This window comes from Euleptes europaea, chromosome 9 (genome assembly GCF_029931775.1).
Source record: "Euleptes europaea isolate rEulEur1 chromosome 9, rEulEur1.hap1, whole genome shotgun sequence".
Taxonomy (NCBI): Eukaryota; Metazoa; Chordata; class Lepidosauria; order Squamata; family Sphaerodactylidae; genus Euleptes; species Euleptes europaea.
In genome coordinates, this window is record NC_079320.1 from 46632615 (window position 1) to 46643778 (window position 11164).

Genomic DNA, 11164 nt, shown 5'->3' on the forward strand with positions numbered 1-11164 from the left:
ACCTGCCAAAGGTCAATTGTACATGTTGTATACCAAGTTTTTTTTAACTAATAACTTTATTATTTAACATATACAAATATGACAATAAACAGGAAAGCAAATTAATATGGGCTACATTTTAAAATTAAAAAATAGACATTGGTCCAAATGTTCACTGACTAGCAAGGGGCTTTTAAAAGAAAGTTAACAGTTGTTCATTTGTTGTTATAACCACATTAAATGTCATTCCTGTGAAGATTCTGAAGAAACTGCTTTTATTCTCCAATGGAGGAAATTTAAAAAATTGTGAAAGGAATGGGTAGAATGATAATAATCTATATAGCAAAATGAATATAATGGACTTGAGGAGAAACCCCTGAGGCTAGAGAGGTAAATACAGTATTAAGGATCATCACTATTACTATCAAAACATTTTTATATAAATGATTCCATATGTCATATGTCCCTTGTTATTTTTTTAATGCATGTTACTAATTCCTTGGATGCTACAGCTAAACGTTCAGTCTTTAATCACTTGGATGTATGACCGCTTTCCAAGTCTTCAGGACCATCTGTTTAGCCTCCATGCCTACCTGTCTAATCTAAACTGCTGCAAGGTTTAAAGGCCCAGATGATGGGAGATATAGACATAAAAGATAACTCAAAATTTTAGAGGTACATCAGTTTCCTCTTGAGTTCCAAGGTCGTACAAAAGACACTTCAGCTTAATAAATTCTTAATATACTAACTACAGTACTATTCTAACCACAGGAGAAATTGAAGTGAAGAAGATAAAGGAGTATTCATCCAATCCTACTCTTGTTAACAATACTTTCCCAGGGTGCCTCTGTAAATCATAGAATAAGATGCTGATGCCCCACCAGAAAGCAGAACAGGGGGAAAATGTGTGGGATATCCTCACATGACTGCATTGAAAAAGTTTATTTTATAGGGAAAACAGCAGAGAATGGTCTCCTGTGTATAATGTATATGAATGACAGAAGCAAAACCTACCCTCCTAAACAAGCCCTAGAAAAGTTCTATTATACCTTTATTCCATGAACATATAGCATGGCTGCATTTTCATTAACAACTATGTAGCTGCGTGAAGACGTTCATTTCTATTTCCTTCCCATCTTAATCTATGCATTATTAATTCTTCTTCACAGCCTGTGAGATACATGAAGTTGAAGTGCCCAAGATTACCCAACTGGCCTGAGGTTACCCAAATCACAGTTCAATCCTAAACAGAGTTGCATCTTTCTGTGCCCATTGACTTCAACGGACATAGAAGGGTGTACCTGTAACTGTTTAGGACTACGCTATATGTGACCCTTCATGACTACAAATCTGTTTTCTATATCTAATCCACAGCTCTCTCTGCAGCTCTACAACTGCCCTTAATTTTTTTGAAGTGCCAGGCAAGCAGAAATCAAAAAGCCAACTTAACTGTAATTGTCTTTTCAAACAAATCAGTGAGTGAACAGCCACATCAGAAATACTGTAACACCTTTTCACATTATGCACATATATGAGTATGTATGACTGACTATTGAATCTAGAATGGCCTCTATAGCAGTACCCAACATAAAAGTACTTAATATGGCCTGGGTCACCTTTTCTTCTACGCCCCCCCTCCCCATTCTTCTCATTCAGAGAAGACTCATGCCAAATTAACTTGCTAACCTTTGGACTCAAGCATGTGGCAAACCATACAGTGACTGCATGAAAGCACATTCTTCCACACAGTCGTATCTCTATCCTCATCTGAAGAAGTTAAGTGGATGGTCACTAGACATGGCCTTCTTTCAGTGGCACCTCATCTTCGGTATGCCCTCCCCACAGCTGTATGCCTGGCACCTAGCTTGTCCTAGCTTTAAGGCACCAAGTGAAAACTATTCTGTTCATAAAGATGTCTGGTCGAATTTGGTGCTGGTTTCTTTTACTGTTGTACATGTCCTCTACCGATGATTTTTATGAGGCTTGAGCTTATGTTTCAAGTGGTTGTTTTCCCTACCGATGGTTGTATTAACAAAAATACAAACTTTAAATTGTAAATCTAATCCCCCAAGTAATAACGATTTAAAAAAATATTTAAGAATACTTCCTAGGTTTTCTCAAATGTGAACAGCACAACTAGGTCGATGTGGACAGGTCTAAAAAGTGTGCGTGTTAGGGGTGCCAGGTCCCTCTTCGCCACCGGTGGTGGGAGGTTTTGGGGGGGCGTAACCTGAGGAGGGTGGGGTTTGGGGAGGGACTTCAATGCCGTAGAGTCCAATTGCCAAAGCGGCCATTTTCTCCAGATGAACTGATCTCTATCAGCTGGAGATTGAGTGAAATACTACTACTTCCTAGAGGTTAGCTAGCAAAAGTAAGCACTAATACTAAATAGATTGGCGGTGCAAAAAATATATATAGTACCAGGCTCTCAAATGTACACAATCTATATTGTCTAATACAAACATGCACAGGGTGTGCATGTTTGTATTAGACAATATAGATTGTGTACAGAGGAAGGCACTGGCAAACCACCTCTGTTAAGTCTCTTGCCATGAAAACCCCAAACGGGGTCGCCATAAGTCGGCTGCGACTTGAAGGCACTTTACACACACACACACACACACACACACACATTTGAGAGCCTGGTACTATATATTTTTTTTGCACAGCCAATCTATATTGCGTGCATGTTTGTATTAGACAATATAGATTGTGTATATTTGAGAGCCTGGTACTATATATATATTTTTTGAACTTCCTTTTTAAAAAATTTTTCCTTCATTTAACATATCAACATAAAAACAATATCCAATACTAAAAATAATAATAATAAAAAACAAATAACATCATTATTTTGATACTAAAATGACTTCCCCCTCTCCCATCTAAAAATAAATTGTATGAACTTTTGCTAACGGGTATTTTTTTGTACTTCCTGGAGGTTGGCAACCCTAGTGTGTGTCTCAAAGATTAAGAAGCCAAGGGCACTGGGCTGCATATTGGATGCGGATGCCGAAGAGTTCCCCAGCGTTTGCAAGGTGCGAATTTGGTGAGCTCCAGCATCAAACCCTCACTGCTAGTGAACAGCGCCACGAATGAAGCTCCCTCGAGAGCTGGTCTTCGGCTCCTTATCTTCATGAACCAAAAATAAACGGCAGCGAGGGTGCCCCCCCACCCCCGGACCTCCGTCCTCAGCCCAGGCGCCTACCTCGCGTGGCACGAAGGCTCTTGTCTCGGGCGAGAGGCGACGCGCCCGGAGGGTGGAGCAGGCACCGCTTGGCTGCATGCCCGGTCCCGGCCTCAGGTCTATTGGACTCCGGCGGCGGCCTCGGCCCAGACAGGCCTCTCCGCCACACGCGTCACCTAGCAACCTCCGCCACGCCGGGCATGACGGCACAGACCGGCGGCGTGTTGCTGGGGGCGCCAAGCCACGCCCCCTTTCCGGGATTGGCTTGATTGTCACGTCAGGGGTGGAGGGGGCGGGGTCAGCGCGCGATGCAATGAAGGGCGCCCCTCGCAGCGCGTGGCCCTCCCCCTTTTCAGGTGTGTTGGATGTGGGTCACCCTGGCAACGTGGGAAGCGGGAAACAGCTGCCGAACAGGAGGCTGGGTATTCTGTTTTGTTGGATATGTTGTAAACTGCCTGTGTGTGTGTGTGTGTGTGTTTAAGTGTCGTCTTCCGACTCATGGCGACCCTATGAATGAAAGTCCTCCAAAATGTCCTATCTTTGACAGTCTTGCTCAGATCTTGCAAATTGAAGGCTGTGGCTTCCTTTATTGAGTCAGTCCATCTCTTGTTGGGTCTTCCTCTTTTCCGGCTGCCCTCAACTTTTCCTAGCATTCACAGAGAAACTGCTGAATTACAGTTGATATTCAAACTAATAATAATACAGTTGATATTCAAACTAATAATAATACAGTTGATATTCAAACTGCAGCCAAGAAATCAGAAGGAGATTGAGACTAGGAAGGGCAGCCATGAAGGAGCTAGAGAATATTTTGAAGTGTAAGGATGTGTCACTGGCCACCAAAGACTAGATTAATTCATGCCATCATACTTCCTATTACTATGTATGGGTGTGAAAGACTAGATTAATTCATGCCATCATATTTCCTATTACTATGTATGGGTGAAGAAAGCTGATAGGAAGAAAATAGATTCCTTTGAAATGTGGTGTTGGAGAAGAGTGTTACGGATTCCGTGGGCTGCCAAAAAAACAAATTAGTGGGTTATAGATCAAATCAAGCCTGAACTGACCCTAGAAGCTAAAATGACTAAACTGAGTCTATCATATTTTGGTCACGTCATCAGACGACAAGAGTCACTGGAAAAGACAGTCATGCTAGAAAAAGCGGAGGGCAGTAGGAAAAGAGGAAGACCCAACAAGAGGTGGATTGACTCAATAAAGGAAGCCACAGCCTTCAGTTTGCAAGATCTGAGCTAGGCTGTCAAAGTTAGGACATTTTGGAGGACTTTCATTCATAGGGTCGCCATGAGTCGGAATCGACTTGACAGCACTTAACACACACACACACACATTCAAACTAAAGTCAATGCATGTACCTGGGCTGAATAAAGACCTTGCATTCATGGCTCATTACCAATGCCGATTTCTCCACACCTGTCTCTCCCCTGGACATCACAGACTCTTCTGCATACCACACCTAATCCCATCACACCTGCTATTCACATTTACATACTGTTAACATTTACATATTAATGCTTGTCTGAATTCACTCTCCTCTACTTAAAGACGGATGGATTCACATTCTAGCTGTATCTGAAGAAGTGAGCTGTGGCTCACGAAAGCTCATACCCTGCCAGAAAATATTTTTGTTAGTCTTTAGGGTGCTACTGGGCTCTCGCTCTTTTCCTAGCATGACTGCCTTTTCCAGTGACTCTTGTCGTCTCATGACGTGACCAAAATATGATAGACTCAGTTTAGTCATTTTAGCTTCTAGGGTCAGTTCAGGCTTGATTTGATCTATAACCCACTGATTTGTTTTTTTGGCAGTCCACGGAATCCGCAACACTCTCCTCCAACACCACATTTCAAAGGAATCTATTTTCTTCCTATCAGCTTTCTTCACTGTCCAGCTTTCACACCTATACATAGTAATAGGGAATACGATGGCATGAATTAATCGAGTCTTGGTGGCCAGTGACACATCCATATACTTCAAAATCTTTTCTAGCTCCTTCATGGCTGCCCTTCCCAGTCTCAATCTCCTTCTGATTCCTTGGCTGCAGTCTCCCTTTTGGTTGATGGTGGAGCCAAGGAATAGAAAGTAAACTGCCTAGGGGTCCGCTAAGTTGAAGCAAATTCAATAAATAGGCAAGGATAGGCGAAATCCGTTAGCTATGGCAGAAGGGGGGGGGGAGTCCTGTGACGGCTTAAAAACTAGCAATTGCACTGTGGTATAAACTTTCCTGCCCTGACCTGGATGGCCCAGGCTAGCCTGATCTCGTCAAATCTCAGAAGCTAAGCAGGGTCAGCCCTGGTTAGTATTTGGATGGGAGACCACCAAGGAATACCAGGGTTGCTGTGCAGAGGAAGGCACTGGCAAACCACCTCAGTTAGTCTCTTGCCATGAAAACCCCAAAAGGGGTCGCCATAAGTCGGCTGCGACTTGAAGGCACTTTACACACACACATAAACTTTCCTGGGTTAATGAAAGCTGTAAAGCTACACACAGAAAATACTGGACTTTGTCTGAATAAGTATGCAATGTTTTGCACTGGGCACAGCTATCCTATTATTGATAGGGTTGCCAACCTCCGGGTACTAGCTGGAGATCTCCTGCTATTACACCTGATCTCCAGTCGATAGAGATCAGTTCACCTGGAAAAAAATGGCTGCTTTGGCAATTAGAGTCTATCTCATTGAAGTCCCTCCCCTCCCCAAACCCTGCCCTGCTCAGGCTCTGCCCAAAAAACCTCCCACTGGTGACAAAGTGAGACCTGGTGACCTCTTTACAGTGCCAGAAGTCTCCTGTTCTGAGCTGTTGTTGTTTTACAATGCAATCCTAAAGAGAGTTACTCCAATCTATGTTTTTATTCTGAGGAGGTGTCCCCGAGGCAAAAGGGGTTAGGAAGCTAATGTCAGCTCCGCCCCTTGGAACATCCTGGGAAGCGCCCCCACCCCCACCGGCACATCCTGCCACTTCCGGGATTTAGGTCCTGGTGTGGCAGCTGTGGTGGCGGAAGCCTGTGCCGCTCCAGGGCGCCCAGGCACAGGTGTGTGTGCCACCCGAGATTGCGTAAGTGCCCATTATCCCAGGTTAATCAGGCACTTATGCTGTCCCGGGCGGTGGTCACGCCAGCTCCTATGCAGCTACGCCCCCCTCAGGAATGTGCTCTAAAAAATAAATATTTGGTGGATCTTAAAGTTAGAGGAGGTTTAGCACTACCTAATTTTCAACTCTACGCTGAAGCGGCAGCTTTAACATGGCTAAAAGACTGGATGGACGTATCCAATGTGCGTTTGTTGGATCTTGAAGGTTTCAACAATATAAGTGGATGGCATGGCTATTTATGGTATGATAAAATTAAGATACATGCATCATTTCGTAACCATATAATCAGGTCCGCCTTATTTCGTACTTGGATGAGATACAAACATATTCTCGAACCAGCAACACCGATGTGGTTATCACCCCAAGAAATGCTGACATTACGCCCACTTAGACCGGATAAATTTATTACTTATCAGGAACTAATAAACTGGGAAGGGAAAAAATGCTCACTAAAAGACTTTCAGTTACTTAAGGAGGATTTACAATGGCTTCAATACTGTCAGATTAAATCAGTCTTTACACAAGATATGAAAAATGGATTCTCTAAAGAAAAGTCGCTTTTTCATAAAATGTTATTAGACAACGACACTCAACTGATATCTAAAATGTATAATCTTCTTTTAACAATATATTGTGAGCAGGAGACAATTAAACCAACAATGATTGATTGGGCTCAAAATGTGGGGCATGATATTGTTTTAAATAAATGGGAAAGATTATGGTCGAAAGACCTGAAAGGAATAAATGCCCAGTCAGTTCGAGAAAATATCTATAAAATGATGTATAGATGGCATCTAACACCTAAGGAGATTGCAAGGATTTACAAAATGACGTCCCCTAAATGTTGGAAATGTAACAAGGAAGTCGGTTCCTTTTACCTTATGTGGTGGACCTGTGACAAAGCCAAGGATTTTTGGGATATGATTTATAACGAACTAAGACTGATACTACAAAAAATATACCCAAAATACCAGAAATGATGCTATTAAGTATGATACCTGATGACCTGTCAACACAAAGAAACTTTCTGATTTACGCTACAACAGCTGCAAGATTGCTCTATGCAGCAAAATGGAAAGGGGCAGATATTCCTGGGAAAAAAGACTGGATTATGAAAATGTTTGAACTGGTGGAAATGGCAAAACTTACAGCTACTATAAATCAAAAAGACAATGTTCAATTTATGGGGGAATGGGAAGCTTGGATGAAATATTGTGAATATGAATTAAAACTGGGAAAAATGGAAGAATACCTTTTAATCTGATCTAGATGACATTATTAATACTAAGAATTATAACCATTTATATCAATAGAGTATGTTATATGAAAGTTAAATGAAATTTAAATGAGTTTAAGAATAATCACGATCAGACCATATTACGTTGGGATAAAAATACTTTATTAAGAGGCGGACAGAAGTGATGAGGAAGTCAAAGAAATTTCCTTTATCTTTTTTCTCTTTTTGTAATGTTTATACGTTTTTAGTTATCATGGAAAATTTCTATTATAAAAACCAATAAAATTTTAATTAAAAAAAGGAATGTGCTCTAAAAATCAAATAAATAAATAATTTATACATAAAATAGTTATTTAATACAATAGCTCTCTATAGGCTATTTTAAAATAAATATTTGTATAATGCATGTGTGAAGTGCTATTAGTAATAAGAGCCAGACTCTTCCCAGGCTATGTGGTAAGATATTTAAAACCATGCTGTCCAACCAAGAAGTTCAGGAGAGCCTGCCTCTTGCATAGCAAAAAGTGAGTTGGAGCATTTTATGCTCTGCATCCACTTCCGATAGGAAAGAATCTAGTCCCCTTATTTTCATATAGAAGACCTATCTTTTTGATTTCTAAAAGTTCACAACAGCCTTGACTAAATGCAAGTTAAAGACGCTGAAGCACAGGATTAGCGTGTTCCTTACTCCCCAGCTGCGCTCATAACTTTGTAGTGATTAAGAGTGGCGGACTCTAATCTGGAGAACCAGGTTTGTTTCCCCACTCCTCCACATGAAGCATGATGGGTGACCTTGGGCTAGTCACAGTTCTCTCAGAACTCTCTCAGCCCCACCTATCTCACAAGGTATCTGATATGGGGAGGGGAAGGGAAGGCGATTGTAAGCCGCTTTGAAACTCCTTAAAGGTAGAGAAAAGTGGGATATAAAAACAACTCTTCTTCTTTTAGCCTGGAAAGTTATGAAGTGTTGTGCATCCAGATTGCCAGTGGGCAAACAAGGAAACTATCAAAGCTGTTTTAGAACTTACTATAATTGTGATAGTTGGATAATGTCCTAGCCATTAGCCATGGCAATTTATAATTTGGTTAGAAGATATATTACTGTGCTAGCTTTTGGGGATGGTAATTGAGTAATGTTGCTATCTGCTAACATTGTTTTATTTTAGTTATTCAAAACAGAATTTCAAAACAGCCACTAATGTCTGATGTTTATTTTAGAATGCTTTTACCCTACAGAGCAATATCTGTTTTCATAGCAGGAATGGCAAAACATCTGTACTGTGCATTATATTTCTAGAAAACAATTTAACTATGCTTGTTTATTATTCTTTTTGAGCAGCATACTCACTGGCTGTTCTTTGCTACTTCCAGACTTCCTACCATCTTTTTATAAACTGCAGGCCAAACCAACTAAAATTGCTTTGGACAAATTTATTCTATCATCACAGGAAATATAAACAACCTTTGCCCAGAATAAATTTTCTACTTTTAAATAAATAAAACAAAACAAAAATAGTTAATAGTGACAGTCCTCTCAATTCATTATGAGCACTGTGTCATTCAGAATCACGGGCAGTTTTAAAAACAGTGGTAGCAATATTAATAATCTCCAGATGATGGCAGCAAAAGATTTTGCTACAAAGTGACAAATGCTTTTCTGGTGGCTCTTGAATCAGGTTTTGAAACAGACATTTTTGACTGACAGTACTGCAAATTAGAATGAAATTATCACAGCAAGAAGGAAGGTTAATATTTGCTTTCATCCAGGTTATTAAAGCTGCAGTTCTGTGTACACCTACTAGGGAGAAATGCCTATTGAACACAGTAGGACTTACTTATGTCTAAACAGGCCTAACCCTCTGGGCTGAAATACGGTTAATTAGTTTTGTAATTATTTAGCTGAGAAATTCAAAATATGCAGTATAACAACTGAGCATCAAATCAAAATGCATCCTGTACTTGGATATAGATCTAAGCAGAGTTACACCCTTCCAGGTCCATTTAGTGGACTTAGATGGGTATATCTTAGCTTAGGTTTGCATTGTCTTAAGAACATTTTTGTGGGAGTAAACCCCATTGAGTATGCCTGAATAGGATTCTGAGTAAACCCACTTAGGGTTGCTCTGTAAGAGAGCAGGCCTAAGCAAATCTACCCAGAAGCAAGTCACATTTTATTCAGTAGGGTTTACTTGCAGGAAAAATGTTCTTAGGACTGCAATTTCAGTTATTAAAAGGCCAAGCTATATGTAACAAGTTAGAGACAGATCTCTAGATAGTTACATTTTTACTTTCAAGCAGACACAGGGACACTATCCCAATCTGATGCCCCCCCCCCCCCCAAACTGGTAAATCTTACAAGAGTAAAAGGTTGTAATGTTCAAAATGACCCAAGGTAAAAGGGTTAAATATTCCATCCCCCTGTGCTGCTGCAGTGACCAAATTCAGAGCCCTTCATGGTTGCTTTACGTAAAAATAAAAATGCTTGGGAGAGCCAGTCACAGATCTTCTGTATCATGTGTAGTCTAGCCCTACGTTAAAGGTAAATATAGACCCCTGTGCAAGCACTAGGTCATTATTGACCCATAGGGTGACATCACATCATGATGTTTACTAGGCAGACTATGTTTATGGGGTGGTTTGCCATTGCCTTCCCCCAGTCATCTACACTTTACCCCCAGCAAGATGGGTTCTCATTTTACCGACCTCGGAAGGATGGAAGGCTGAATCAACCTGAAACCAACTTCAGTTGGGATCGAACTCAGGTCGTGAGCAGAGCTTTTGACTGCAGTACTGCAGCTTACCACTCTGTGCCATGGGGAAGCATGTACATACTCCTAAGTTACATAGAAATCAACCATGCCAGGTCCTTTACAAAAGAGTGAGTCGTCTTCTAGATTCTACACGCTGTTACTTTTACTCAGGTCCCTCCACCCCATACACCCTGGATTCTGACACTAGAATGTTGTTTACCATCATGAGAGTTATGAAATACAGAGAAATACAGAAATACAGAGAAATACAGAAATACAGAACCAAAGAAGCTGCTGAGGAAGTGGAAGGTTTGGGAGGGGGGGTGCATGCCAACTTTTTACTGCATTTGCTTCCCATGTGCTTCCCCCAAAACTGGTTCCACAAAGCTAGAAACTGTAGCCAAAGCAGATGTTCTGGAGGCTGGGGCCCCTGTAGACTGGCATGGAATGGTGCCTTCCCCATACACAAAAATAAGAGCATTCCAGTTCTGCAAGGGAATTTTTGTGTGTATATGTGTGTGAGCGCGCGTGCACTATGACAGGATAATTATAAAAGCTTCCAGCCGGCGTTTAAAATCCTCAAGCCAGATGTACAAGGACAAGCTCCCCGGCTCTGTCCTGCCCCCCCACCACCGCAAGCTCCACTTTTAAAAGAATTTTTTTTGTTTTGATTTAGAAAGGTTATAACGGCCAGGGCGTACCAGCCCCTGCGCCCAAGGTCTGCCCTATCTAATGTCCCATTTGTGGTCTTAGTCTCTGGCTTGCACAGCAAGCCCCATTATTCTTCTGAAAGAAAGCTGCTCGCTGCACAGCAAGTACTCTGTGTCTGCACAGAGGTACCATTGCTTTCTGTCCTTTTTGGGCCCCTCCCCTTGCAGGAACCTTGTGGTTTGCTTAAATTT